The sequence below is a fragment of the Canis aureus genome, chromosome 31 (genome assembly GCF_053574225.1).
Source record: "Canis aureus isolate CA01 chromosome 31, VMU_Caureus_v.1.0, whole genome shotgun sequence".
NCBI lineage: Eukaryota > Metazoa > Chordata > Mammalia > Carnivora > Canidae > Canis > Canis aureus.
This window is the reverse complement of record NC_135641.1, coordinates 24,071,156-24,085,315: the sequence shown is the minus strand read 5'-3', so window position 1 is coordinate 24,085,315 and position 14,160 is coordinate 24,071,156. Positions and strand designations below refer to the sequence as shown.

General features: G+C 47.4%; 1 protein-coding gene across 5 annotated transcripts in view; it reads right to left on the bottom strand.

Moving 5' to 3' along the window:
• The window catches only part of ST6GAL1 (ST6 beta-galactoside alpha-2,6-sialyltransferase 1), a 122,290-nt gene that overhangs the window by 104,191 nt on the left and 3,939 nt on the right, over nucleotides 1-14,160 (bottom strand). Inside the window, exon 1 of one of the 5 annotated variants that reach the window (XM_077880023.1) lies at nucleotides 2,813-2,837. The exons of the other annotated variants lie outside the window; for them this stretch is intronic. The gene's annotated coding sequence lies outside the window, so the exon portion shown is untranslated. Of the gene's footprint in view, nucleotides 1-2,812; nucleotides 2,838-14,160 lie in introns of those variants that run through there. 5 annotated transcript variants of the gene reach the window in all.

Below are 14,160 nucleotides of genomic sequence, written 5' to 3'. Positions count from 1 at the left end.
GGTCATGAACTAGAGTGGGAGCAGTCAGGACAGTGGTCTGCTTCTCTACCGTCACACTGAGCTGTGGGGGCAGGCATGGTGGGGAGAGTGAGCCTGTGTTAACCGGGATTACGTGAGATTCCTGTAAAGTGCACATGGTTAGAGTCCAGTAAATGAAAGCTGCCGTATTTCTATCACCTGCTAGATGACATATAGGCTCCTTGTAGCCAATATGAAATATAACTTTGTTTTTATCTCACCCAAATGATTCACTCAATTTGTGTCTATCACAGGGTTTCGAAGTCATTTGCAAGTAACTAAAATCACAAATGTATATCCTTAAACATGAAAGTGTCCTGTGGTTCTCTTTTGTGACACTGAACACTACATATGGGATCACGGGAATTCACAGGTCATCTCTCCCACCCACCCTCCTCGAGTCCCAATTTGATAACAATAGTTCTGCGCCAAAGTTTTGTGAAGCCCGTCTCCAGGCCACAACACTGGGAGCCTGCACTTTCAGGGTTCCACATTTGCGATGTCTGTCTGGTGACCTGTACTACTCCCTCTGGGAACGTCCACCCTTGATCCCAGCCCTGAGCCTGGAGAGATCTCTGTGGTGATAAGTGCCATCTCAAGACTCCCTCCCCGAGCCACTGTTGGCTAGGTCCCTGTCCACATCTACCCAACTGCCAGAGAAAGACTGCAGGTGCTATCCTGAGCCTAAACTGTGTGAGCTCGAATGCTAGCAGAGGGCAGAAGCCCTGTGGGGTCCCCTGCTGGCCCCCCAGTGTCCCCTATGGTCAGCTCCTGCCCTCCCTTATCAGTGGATCGCATGCCAAATCCCGCTTGTGAACTTCCTTCTACCCTACCCTAACCGCCCAGGCAAACGCCTCCACGGGGATCTCACCTCTTCTACTCTGACCCTACCCGGCCCCACCCCTGCCTCGTGCTCTAGCAGCAATTTGTGCAACCCACATTCATCTGCGTCCTGATTATAGACCCACCTCCCCTCCTAGACAGAGGCTCCTCCAGGGAGAGGCTGGACCTCACATAACCTCATACCTACAGTGCCTCGCAGAGTGTCAGGCCCATCAGGTGGCCAATAACTGAAAATAACTATGACGTTAAAAATAGTTACCATTAAAAAAAATAGTTACCATTTATTATCACCAATTACATGCTGGCACTGGGTTAAGCACTGCACAGGACTCGCACCAATGCCATGAGGTAGCAATGATTAATTGCTACAGATGACAAATTGAGGGTCAGAGAAGATAAGTTCCCAAGTTCATACAGTGAAGAAGTGGCCAACACAACAACAATAAGAACAAGAAGTGGCACATCTGGAATTAAACCCGAGTCTATGTGGCTGCAAAGCATGTGGTGTTTTTCCCAGTGTGATAGGCTCTCGGAGAAAGATGACCCTGCAGATGGTGAGGGGAAGCCAGGGAGTTGCCTCCCAGCCCCCACTCTGGGCGTCACCTGGAAGGCCTGGGGGACAAGAGTAGGACTCTCCAAATGCAGAAGCACGTCCCCGGGAGGTGCCTTTCATCCCTCTCCTGCTTACCTGATCTTTCCTCTCCTCCGGATTTATAGGCCAGAATAAAATGTTCATTGTGTAGAGCAAAAAAGGAACCGCCACAAGCCCTCTGGCAGGAAGCATCTTCTGGGGATTTATTCCTAACACTGTCATTAACCACCCCCAGCTCGGGCCCTGGGCCAGCATCCTCCCAACACCATACAATTGACAAAGGCTGTCCCAGCAGCGTGCTTGGGTAAGTGAAGGTCCAACCCCACTGCTTTTGTCAGAGTTCCCTTATTGCCCTGCTCCCTCTCTCACCTGGGACAAATTCCTATGACCCTGGTTCCCAATAGAAGGAAAAGAAGAGCAAGGTCCTGAACCTGACTCCACCCACCCTAGGGCCCAGCTCCATGCATCTCCAGCCCAGAGAACCTTCCCTACTCATCTTGCTGCTTGTGTTTCACCTCGAAGGCCAGAAGTGACGAGTGGAAAGGGACTGCCCCGAGTGTTCCCTACCCTGGGCTGCTGCATCTCCCACTGCCTTGACCTTACCTGGAAAGCACCTGCTCATGCTCACTGGGAATGACTGCATCCTGGTCTCAGGAAGCAGAGGGCAAGCATAGTGGGGGAGTGGGGGGCACTGTGCTGAGAACTGGGTCAGCATCCTGCCATCCAGGGGGCCGCTGTCTCACAGAGCTAACACATAGCGGGAGTATGGTGTGTACGAGATGAAGGTTCTTCTCTTTGCTGTAGGTGCCAGCAATTTGAGGGGCCCATCCTGACTTAATGCTGAGCTATAAGGCCTGTCTCAGAATAGCAGAGAGACCAGCAGGATGAGGAACTGGTTCCTTCAGCAGTACAGAGTAGCTTGGCTCTCTAAAACCACCCCATCACCCCCACACACAACAGGGCTTTTGGAACCCCACCACCACCACCACCACCAACTGCCAGTGGCATGCTAGGCCCCACTCCAGACCCTAGAACAATCCCAATCCTTCCTGGGGCAAATGAGAGTTGCCTCCAGACCACACTAGCGGAGTCCTGAGGTCTGGCTGCCAGCCCACCCTGGTGTGCTGTGTTAGAGACCGATGTCTTAGAGGCCAGGGCCCTGCCTTGTTCTCAGCAGCACTCCTGAAAAGTAAAGACCGCTCCAGAGGCCCCTGGCATCTGTCCTTCCTGTCCCTCCTCCAGACCGCGAGCCTCCACCAGACAGACATCGGGGGGGGGGCCTGCTTGCCTGGCAGCTCCGACATTCCTTCCCGTAGCCTGGCACGTCTGGAACACCCTCCTCTGCCCTGTGTAACTCACCAAGCTGTTCACAGCTGTCCCTCCCGCCTCGACACTGGCCCAGACGTTGCCAGCAACCAGGAAGGCAGGGGCCTCCTCTCGCCCGCCCGGCGACGGGAGACACCCAGACAGAGGACCTGCCTCCCTCCCTCTCCGCTACCTCCCATCACAGCCTCCAGCTGCCTGTCTGAGTCAGGGCGGCACAGCTCCTTGCCTGGTGACCAAGTTGCGTGTTGCAGGCCTGCAGGGAGCAAGTCCGGGACTGTGGCGGGTTTTATGGCCCCCTGTGGGTGCTCTAACACATGTCTCTAAGTTCTCAGAAGGGCAAGGGGTGTGCCAGCAATAACAAACCCTTCTGTGTAGCTCTTTTATACTTTGTCATCTTTTCACATCAATGATCTAATTTGAACATAAAAACAAATCTGAGGGTAGGCAGCCCCACAATTATCATTTCCTTTTATGGGTAAGGAAATTAGGGGTAAGATTAAGTAGCTTGAGGCTACACACAGCTACAGTCTGGACCACAATTAGGTTTTTATATTTACCTAAAATTTACATGTAAGATAGATTTATATTTCATCAGTCTGTATGTAGGTAAATTATGTACAGTTACCTAGAAAGTCTTTACCTATAAAAAATGTCTTTTATATCTATTTGTGTTTTTATGTTTCACAAAGGTGGCCACTGAAGGTCTTCCGTGCACCACAAATCACAGAGCAGTAGAAAACCGTGGCCTTTGGCGTGCTGGCAGCTCGGGGGATTCAAGCCGAAGTGCAGGCAAATAAATCTGTCTCTCAACCTCAGGTTCCCATCTGTACCAGAGGGATAATTATACCCATCCTCTAGGGTTGATGGGCAGCCTGGAGTGGAGATACGGTGTGTCACACCTGGCACACGGTGCACGCTTAATGAACAGTGTCTACGCTTTCATCCATCCTTTGTTCTCCAACCATCGCAAAGTAGTACTCACGGCTACCCAGACATGCCAAACCTTCACTGCTCCAAGCTTGTGCTCCTGCTCCCCCGTAGGCCAGGGATGCCCTTCTCCCGTTCAAGACCTATCAGAACTCTTCCCGTTCTTCAGCACCCAGTTCAAACCCTATCTCTTTGGTGAAACCTTCCCCTTCATCCTCTGCGCCCCAGCACCCACTGGATCATCTGGTTTACAGCATCTCATCCTGCCTAGAGTTCAGAGTTCACAGAACTGACTCACCAACTTTCCCATGAAAAGACAATGTTTTATTCATCTATTTTATCTCCCATCTGCTTTCCATACCCTGAGCATCAGTACTTAACAATACTTTTTTTTTTCTATTTATTTGTTTGAGAGGAAGAGAGGCAGCATGGGGTGTGGGGGGAGGGCCAGAGGGAGAGGGACAAGCAGACTCCGCACTGAACGATGAGCCCCACGCAGGGCTCCATCTCAACACCCTGAGATCACGACCAGAGCTGAAACCAAGAGTCGGACCTTTAACCAACTGAACCACCCAAGCGCCCCAACAACACCTTTTGACAACCTCATACAAAATTATACAGAACTAAAAGCCACCCAAGATCCCACCACCCAGAAAAAAAAAAAAAAATAGATGAGTATCATTCTTCACATGTCTCTACATTTGCATGTGGATAGAAAGGTGGAAGAGGGAAGACTGCAAGAAACAAGGATGGCTGGAACTACTAAATAAAATAGTTATTTTTTAGTTTTGAATGTTATTTTATCTCCATTCTACATAAAGGTTAAGTTTTTAAAGAGCTGAACTTTTCATGAATGTTTCTCCACCAAAACAGATATTATTTCCTTAAAGATGCCTCCGAGCTTAAGAAAAGAAGGAGTTGAAAGGTTGGAACCATGACTTTTTCTCTTTAGACAGGACGGGAGCGGGAAAGTTAGCAACATCCGCATCCTCCCATGTCCTCGCCCAGTCTTCCACTTCCCTGACCTTCTTGGTACTTCTCACATTCTATTCCTTAGCCTTCCTGCCCACCCTTGCTTCACTTCTATTTGAGTGGATTAAGGGCTCACCACTCTCTCTGTCTCTCAAATAAATAAACAAATCTTTAAAGGAGGGGGTATTCACCAAATGACCCTTAACCCTGCCTTCCTAGGTACACCTTGGGTTCATCCTTTTCGTTGGCAAGTAGGTTTTCCCAAGAAGGGCTCCTCTGTCCTACCTTAGAATTCTTGCTCTCGTGACAACTGGCCACCTGCCTTATTCCTGCAGAGTGAGTCGCATCAGTGTTGAAGTCTTCGGTCACACTGCCTTTCCCTCAGAACCCTCTGAGTATTTCTTCTCTGCGTTCTCAAGTGTTCCCCTGCTGCTGATCAAGCCTGAGGCCCAGGCTTCTGCTCTGGGCAGAGCTGAAGTGCTCCCAATATACACCTTCCTCCTTTTCCTTTTTGTTATAGGAGGCCTTCCCCAAGCCTGAGTTCTAAAAGGGTGCTCAGCCCCCCCCCCCCCCGGCTGGAGATGCTCTCCCAGCCTCCTTTACAGTCAGGTGTGTCTGTGTTTTGGTCAGTTGACGGTGCGCAGAAGTGACATGTGTCTCTACAGATGCCCCAATGGCCATTCTGAGATCACCTCTGCAGGCCTTTTAGATCTCTGATTTTCCCTGATTAATTTCCTTATCATTGTTCCCAGCATATAGTGTGATTCTCCTCGAGCCTTCCCTAACAACTTGGTTTTCAGTACGTACAGCTCTGTTCCTTTATTAACTTCTCCACGGTGATGTCCGTATCATTTGTTTCCTTGCTCTCTGTTTCATTCCACAGTTTGCTCATCTTGTCTCTGAGCTCTCCACTGATTATTTTTCAAAAAACTGTATTTGAATGCTCAAATGGATACTGTCTTTCCAACCCAAGAGCCGACTCCAAGCCCGAAACTAGTTTGGGAGATGGGGAGAACAGGCCAAAGGGATCCCACTTTTCATTGGGAAAGATGGAATAATTTTACTCATAGGTCATCTGTGGTCATCTACCATCCTGATCCTCATTCTTAAAGGAACAGCTCAAGACCCACCTGTTCAAATCTCTGCCAGCCCAGATTGATGGCACCCTCTCCAGCCCCCAACAGTTTCTCTGAACTAAACATTCACAGGTAACACATGGGCTTCTAAGTGACCCTGGAACTTAAGAGAAAGGGCAGGAGACTTCTTCTCCCCTGTCACACATGGTTAGGCACATAAAGGTTTTCTCGGAAGGCCTCTGGAGTCCTGATTTTCTGAATGAAAAGGAGGGCAAAAACTAGAACCAATACTCAGAAGAGATGCCTTCAACACCAAACCCACTAATCCCAATTTAACTCTATGTTGGAAGACACCATGATGCGGGTGGAAGGAAGAAGATTCAGTAGGATATTACCCTTAAAAGATCAAAAGGGAAGGCACAAGCACCTTAGCCAGCAAGCTAGACCTCCCCACCCTGCCTCTGCAGGCACTGCTGTGGGATTAGTCCAAGTACAAGCACCGAAATTCATTTCCTGGCTGACTCTGAGCAAGTCGAGGAACCTGCTTCAGCCTTTGATGCCTTCCTTACCTGCTAAACGGAGGTGATAATGGTATCTGCCACATGGGGAAGTTGTGAAAATCATAGGGAATGCAAGTGATGGCCCAACCCAGGCCTACCACTTCCTGCCTTATGTGCTCTCCTCCAGGAACACCAACCTGCTAGTGGTCCCCCCACACCTTTGCTCCCACAGCTCCTTCTCCTCCAAATACCCTTTCCCTGGAGGGCTAAAAGCTACTGCCCTCCGAGACCCAGCTTAGGGGGTCACCTGCTCCAGAAAGCTTTCCCAACCATGCTGTACCTTCTTCCTTGCTTCATGATATTTTTCATACAGTTTTGTAACTAACATCTGCATGCCCTCCTCCAACTAAGCTCCTGAAGAACAGAACTGTGGGAATGTCTGGGTCTCTGTTCTAAAAATGCACATTGTACAAGGGCTATGGCAGGCATTCAATGTTTGTTGAATGAACGAACAAAGCAAGGCCTCCGAAAAGAGGAAGAGGGTGACATGGGAGGTCTGTCTGCCACTAATTTCCAAGGCCCTGCTTGTTACACTGAATACATGTGGGCACGTTATCTACAACACATGCTCTTTATGTAAATATTCCCAATGCCTAGCACAACAACTAGCACATAATAGGCACTCAAAAAATATTTGATGAATAAATTAATGTTGAATAAACTTTAAAAGAGAAGAAATTGTTTAAGAGCCTAGAACAACAGGTGCAAGATAAGCCCTTAACAATGTCTTTATTGAGTTGCATTTAAAAGCTAAAAGCATGGAAGGCACCCACCAATCTGTGGCCATACTCACCACTAGTGTGTTTATTCCCAGTCATAACAGATAATGAATCAGGTGGGTATCCTAGCTTTAAAAGGCAAGCAAAAAATAAATAAATAAATAAAGGCCAAACCAGGCTTGACGCAAACAACTTTTACCAAAAAGGGGAATGAGCAAATGCTATCCACACATGACTGTCCCACGAATTCTTTCCCTCATATGTTCTCAGGGGAATGATAGAAAACTTCCATCAGCCCCTCTAGGGAGAATTTCAGCCAAGCTCCCAGTGAAACTAAGGGTGAGACCACTTCTCAGATTCAAAGGACTTAGAATTATTAGCAGTAGAAAAATCCTGTAACTTAACACAGAGAAAAAGCTATGCCCCATGCCAGCCTCAGTCCTTAGCAGCAGTGAACCTTTGGGTGAGTCTCTACCCCTCTCTGAAGCTCAGCCTTCTCATCTGCAAAATGGAGCTACTGATACCCAGACATGGAGTGTGGCTGTGAGGACTGCATGTATGAGAGAACATATAGTGTTTCATCAGGGCCAAGAGCACAGCAAAAGCCCAGAACACAGTGAACTTGCCAGGTCGCCCTCACAAGACTCCACTAAAGCTTAACTCCAAGAGGCTCTTCCTTTTCCGCCGACGGAAAAGGACGACGAGCATTATATATGGCTGGTACTGTCAACTCTAGCCCGGAGGACCTTCAAGAGGTTGCAAAGGGTAGAGTGTTGCTAAAATTAAAGCTGAATGACGTCTCAGCACTGCTAGGGAAACCAGGAGATGGATGCAAATTTAGAAAGACTGTAATAAAAAAAAAAATTTACAATCAACCTCCTGGGACATGTAGTTCTTTTCTGGTTGCCAGATTTCCTGGTCATCTAAAGTGTATGTGATATATTTATTACTGTGGAAATAATTTATGAATATAAAGTCAGGTAGAGCTGCAGCCAAGGACAGAACAGGAGGAGGGTTGCCAAGATCCAGGGAAACAACGTGTAAGCCTCCCTGGAAGGCGTCTGTTCGATGCCACCTGCACAAAACAGGTGAGACCTGCTCCGGGTCCTTCCTATGGAACTTGCCCCAACCCTGCAGCCCTACTTTGCCTCTTTCTGCTTCTTGCCCCACGGTCCTAGACTCCCAAAGTTGGAAGGGGCTTCGCAGGCATCTAGGTCAACTCACCAGCCAAGCCCCAATCCTCTGATGGCCAACAAGGTCATGTGCGACGTTGGCTCCAGTACTCCCACGACCTGCCCCGGGACGTTGCCTGCTCCACAGCTGGCCAAGTGGGCTCTGTAGGGTCCTTCCAGTCTGCCACCCTGCAACATCTGCCCCAACCTGCGCTGGTCCTCCCCTCCCCAACAACCGCTCTGCGTGCTTGGTAGCCTTTTTCCATAGGAAGAAGGTGCCTTTAATTATCTCCTGCAGCCAAGAACATCCAGTTTCCACATTTATCCCACCTCCGATACAGAAGACACCTCTGTCTTCTAAGTGGCCCGTCTCCGGGTGCGCTGCATTTTCCCACGATCTGCATCGGAGCCAAGGAACACTCCAGAAGGGTCTGATCAAGCAGAAAGGGCAGAGAGCCCCGGTGCACTCCCTCCTCTAGGCCTGGCATCAAATGCCCCCTCCTTCCCTCTCCCCCCTCGATCCCCATCCCTCCAGTTCTAGTCGCCCTCCCCACTCCCTGCATGCCCCCACCCCCTACACACACACACACACACACACACACACACACACACACACGGGGTCTCCTCGGGCCCTGGGAACAGAAACAAACTTGGCAGTGCCAGGGACAGTGCAAGGAGGAGGAGACGGTGATGACGCAGCTCAGTGTCTTGCCCTTGCAGCCTAGGGCACCCAAACAGCCAGGCTATCTCCAAAAATAACCCCATCCAAACAGTCAACCTCTTAGTAATTTCCCGGGAGCCCTTCGTTCCAGCTTTCCAGGGTGTGGTCCCCAGTATCCCTGTGCCCATTTCCCTCACCACCCTTTCCAGAGCTTAATGGATTGGCTTCATTTAACCAGTGACATCTCCAACCTTTGTCCCATAAGTTGAGGGTCTAAATACAGTTCGAAATACGTTTTTATGGAACATTTTTATGGTTCAGTAAACATCCCAATATAGAGCATAATGTAGCTATGAAAAAGAAAAAGCATCTGTATACGCTGATAGGGAAAGATCTTCAGTACATATAGTACAGTGGAAAAGGCAGGTTTGTCATGGATGGGCGGAATGAGATGGAATCTATTCACTGATTCTTTTTCTTTTTTTAAAGATTTTATTTATTTATTCATGAGAGGCACACAGAGAGAGAGAGAGAGAGAGAGAAACAGACTCCACACAGGGAGCTCGATGTGGGATTCGATCCCAGGACTCCAGGGTCATACCCTGGGCCAAAGGCAGGCGCTAAACCGCTGAGCCACCCAGGGATCCCCCACACGGATTCTATTCATAACCATGAATACACACATAAATGTACATACCAAAGGGGCTGAAGGACCCACAAAATACAAAGAGTAGTCACTTCAGAGAGAAGTGGGATTGTGGAATATGGCAAAAGGTGAGGGGGTTAATGTTTTACCCTGTTTGAATATTCTAAGAGGAAACAGGTTTCATTTACTGTGTGTATGAAGAAGCCCCCTGACCTTAGGGATATATTTCTCCTTTTGTCATCGAGCATCTCAGAGCTGGAAGTGGCCTGGAGAGCTCAGAGTTGGGTCCCTCAGGAGGGGTGACATGCACCTTGCCTAACATATAGCTAGCTAGTGACAGCCGGAGACCACAAGCCAAAGCACTAGGCATAGTGCTGACATAGTGGCACCCCAAGAGGATTAAAGAGAGGGCTTCAACTTAATTACTAAAACAAATCAACTTTCTTCTTTTAGTTGAGTCAGAAATTCCTACTTGGAGGAACAGCCAGATAGAAGAAACCAAGCTCATCACACCTGGAGGAAAAGGGGTCCCAGACAGGGCCCGTCACTCAGGCACAGCCAGCAGGCCCTACCTTTCCCGGGCCTCCGTGCACCCATCTGTGAGTCAGAGGGAAAAGCTGAGCGGAAGGGAACAAGGAGAGATTCACGGGCATGGGGTGCAGTGTGCGGCAGGGGCTCCCCTGAAGCAGTCGCCACCTCCTCAGGATGAGACTGGCAGCAACACTCCCTGAATGCGTCTCTGGTGGTGGGGCCACCAGGCTGTGACCTCGCTGCCACAGGGAAACTGCCTCTCGGGAAGGGAAGGCTGGTTCAAGCCTGACTCCGTGACCTAACGTGGAGCTGCTTCGGCTATCATATGGATTACCTCATTCAGTACTTGCCAAACGTTTGTGAGTGTGCTCGAGGAAATTCACAAGTCACATGCCAAGCGCAGACAATTGGCAAAAGGTGGGGACACTCTGCAAAATTAGGCCTCCCGACTCTAAATTCAGCGTTCTTTCTATCCTGTCAGTGTGGGATGAAGCAGCCAGGGCGTCCTCACTTGAGCAGTAAAACTCCAGAAGTTCTACAGTTGGCACCCCCCCCCCCGTCACACACACACACACACACACACACACACACACACACACACACACAGAGTCCCATAACAGTCACAGCAGACACTGGCTCTAAGAGCAGCACCACTCAATGCCTCAAATATGCATCATGCTGATAAGGTATCTGCGATGTGCTTCAAAGTCATGTGGGGCTATAGATCAGCTCTAAGTTGTGATAATTGTTGAAGATAAGTGATTGTTTACAGGGGTTTATTACACCATTCTTTCTACTTTGGCATATTTGAAATTGTCCATAAGAAGACTTTTTGGGGTGCCAGGGTGGCTCAGTCCGTTAAGTGTCTGACTCTTGATCTCCAAGATCTTGATCTTGGTCATGAGTTTGAACTTCAAATTGGGCTTCACACGGGCATAGTGCCTACTTAAAAAAAAAATAAAAATAAAAATAAAATAAAAGAAGAAGAAGAAGAAGAAGAGGAAGAAGGAGACTTTTTTATAATGCATCATGCAAGTGATCATTTCCTTCTCAATTTGTCACCTAGTAGGCGTTCCATTTCAATGAACTTTCTGCTTCCCTCAGCACAGAAAACCACACAATGGCCTGCTCTCATGTTAAGAAAAGATACGGCCACGGTTTCTGCAAGTTGTGAAAAATCTCGACAATAATAGCCATCACTTAGTGAGTCCTTCCTGTGTACCTGTCACTGCACTGGACCCTTTAGCTATGATTTCATTTAATCCTTACAGCGGCCCAGTGAAGTAAGGGCTGTGCTGCCCATTTTATAGAGAAGGACACTGAAGTTCAGTGAGCTTAACTAGCTTGTCCAGGTCTACACCCGTGATAAATGATGAGCAAGAATTCAAATCCTTCATCACAAGAAAAAAAAATTCTATACGTGTGGTGGTGGATTTTTTTTTTTTTTTTTAAGATTTTTAAATTTAGGGCAGCCCAGGTGGCTCAGAGGTTTAGCACCGCCTTCCGCCTGGGGCCTGAACCTGGAGACTGGGAATTGAGTCCCATGTCGGGCTCCCCGTGTGGAGCCTGCTTCTCCTTCTGCCTATGTTTCTGCCTCTCTCTCTTTCTCTCTCTCTCTCTCTCTCTCTCTGTGTGTGTGTGTGTGTGTCAGGAATAAATAAATAAAATCTTAAAAAAAATTTTTTAAATTTATGTATGAGAGAGAGTGGGGGAGGGGGAGAAGCAGAGGGAAAGGGACAAACAGTCTGTGCTGAGCATAGAACCTGACTCCAGCCTCGATCTCATGACCTTGCGATCATGACCTGAGCTGAGACCAAGAGTCAGATGCTTAGCTGACGGAGTCACCCAGGTACTCCTTAACTAGACTTATTGTGGTGATCATCTCACAATATACACAAATATCAAATCACTAAGTTGTATGCATGAAACTAATACAATGTTGTATATCAGTTACACCTCAGTAAAAACGAATCAAATCCTGAATTACTTGTGCTCTAAACTTCTACTGCTCCCCCAATACGTAATACTTTAGCACTTGGAAGACTTCATATGTAATTGGGACTGAACCTATGAAGGGTTTTTTTTTTTTAAGATTTTATTTGTTTGAGGGGATAGGGGCAGAAGGACAAGTAGACTCCTCACCAAGCAGGGAGCATGGAGCTGAGCTCTTTTGATCTCAGGGTCCTGAGATCAAGACCTGAGGCCAAAGTCAAATGCTTAACCAACTGAACCACATAGGCATCCCTATAAAGTTTTTAAATGATCATATCCTTTAAAATGTGACCCAGTTATTTTAACCTTAGCATTTTATCCTATGGAAAGTACCTTGAAATATAAACAGAGATTTATTCACAAGCATGTTAATCACAGCATCAATTACCATACGGCAAATTAGAAGTGGCTGGGGTAACCCCATCCCAGAAACCTTCCTAATGCTTCCTCTGTGCTCCCGTAGTACCCTGAACCAGTCTCTTGCTCCCCAGTGTCCTCCCCTGGACCATGAGTTTCTTTAAAGCTGAGTTCTTCTCATATATCTTTGGTTTAGAGTGAGCACTAGAATACATGAGGACTGAATTAGTAAATGACCATGGAGTTGCTTACTTAATACCCACAGAAACTGTTCAAGTTGTTTGGAGGTCACAAGAGTAGGACTAGAACCCAAAGTCACATGCAGGGCCCTTCTCCCTCCACCTTAGACTTTAAACTTTTTCTAAAATAACAAGTAACATAAAAATGGCTGGAGTTTGGGGGCGCCTCGGTGGCTCAGTCAGTTAATTGGCCGACTCTTGGTTTTGGCTCAGGTCATGATTTCAGGGTGGTACCCACATCAGGCTGGATGTGAAGCCTGCTTAAGATTCTCTCTCCCTCTACCCCCACATGTGCTCGCTCGCTCTCTTAAAAAAAAAATAGCTGGAGTTTGAATGCTCGAAGCAGATTGAGATAGAAGGAGGATGTTGGAGGCTCCTCCCTCCACAGGCACTCGCTGAAATATCACTGAAGTGATCAGAGCCCTTGGGCCACGTGACCTCAGATGTGCTGAGCAGCGGATACGGGTGATGAATGAAAGATGTAGCTTTGATGCTGATGTCAACCATGACATGTGTATCTGAGAAGGTTGAGCAAGAAAGGCAAGTGATAATGCGCATACAGCATGTTCTCAACCATTTAGAGAAAACAAATCCATTAGGAAAAAAAAAAAAGAACAGAGGGAAAATTGCCAAATGTTAACAGTGGTTACCTTTGAATAATGGAATCTTTTTCTGTTTCTCTATACTTTTTTGTACTTTCCAAATTGTCCTCCATGGGCATACCTGATTTTCATAATCTGAACAATAAATAAAATTTAAGTCACCAAATGGATTCTGAAGGCTACCCTGAACCCTACCCATTACCGTAGTAATGACTTGAAACTGAATCGCTATGTTACTGTTACAGCTAAGATTAGAAAGAATCCATCAATTGGAACCAGAACGACATCATGTAGTTTCAGTATACATGCATACAAGCGAGAAAAAGGTGTTTTTCCCCAACTCGGCTTTTACTGAACAAATCACTGATACCAGGTCTAAGCAAATTCTCAGTATTATAATGTTCCAGAAGATTACTACAAATGTCACTAATGAACTATTCTTGTCATTTTTTAATGAAACCACATCCTCACACTGGTAGAAAGTTACATTCTCTTTGAAGCCTTCCCTCTTCTACTGGCTCATTTACCACCTGCTCTTGGTTTGACTCATGAAGAAAAGGGCAACCCCTCCCCACCCCCACAGGTCAATATTGAGATGAATTAGATCTATTTTCTGTGGGTTTCTGAGGACAATCTCTAAAAGGGAGATCCAAATGTGTTCTGAGCAAGAGTGACAGGGCACAGAATGGATCTGCCTCTTTGTAACTCCGGGTCAGCAAAGGACCCCACCCCTAGCCTGCCTGCTTACCAGTAAATACGAAATGGATGAATGGAATCACTTCAGATTGCACAACCTGGGCATGAACGTTATAGTTTTCTTTTTTGTTTGTTTTTTTACTAGGTTTATTTACCTTAGAATCACATATGCCTCACAACCACTCACGGCCCCTTTACAATTTGGCAGACATTCATACCTCTTTGCTAACT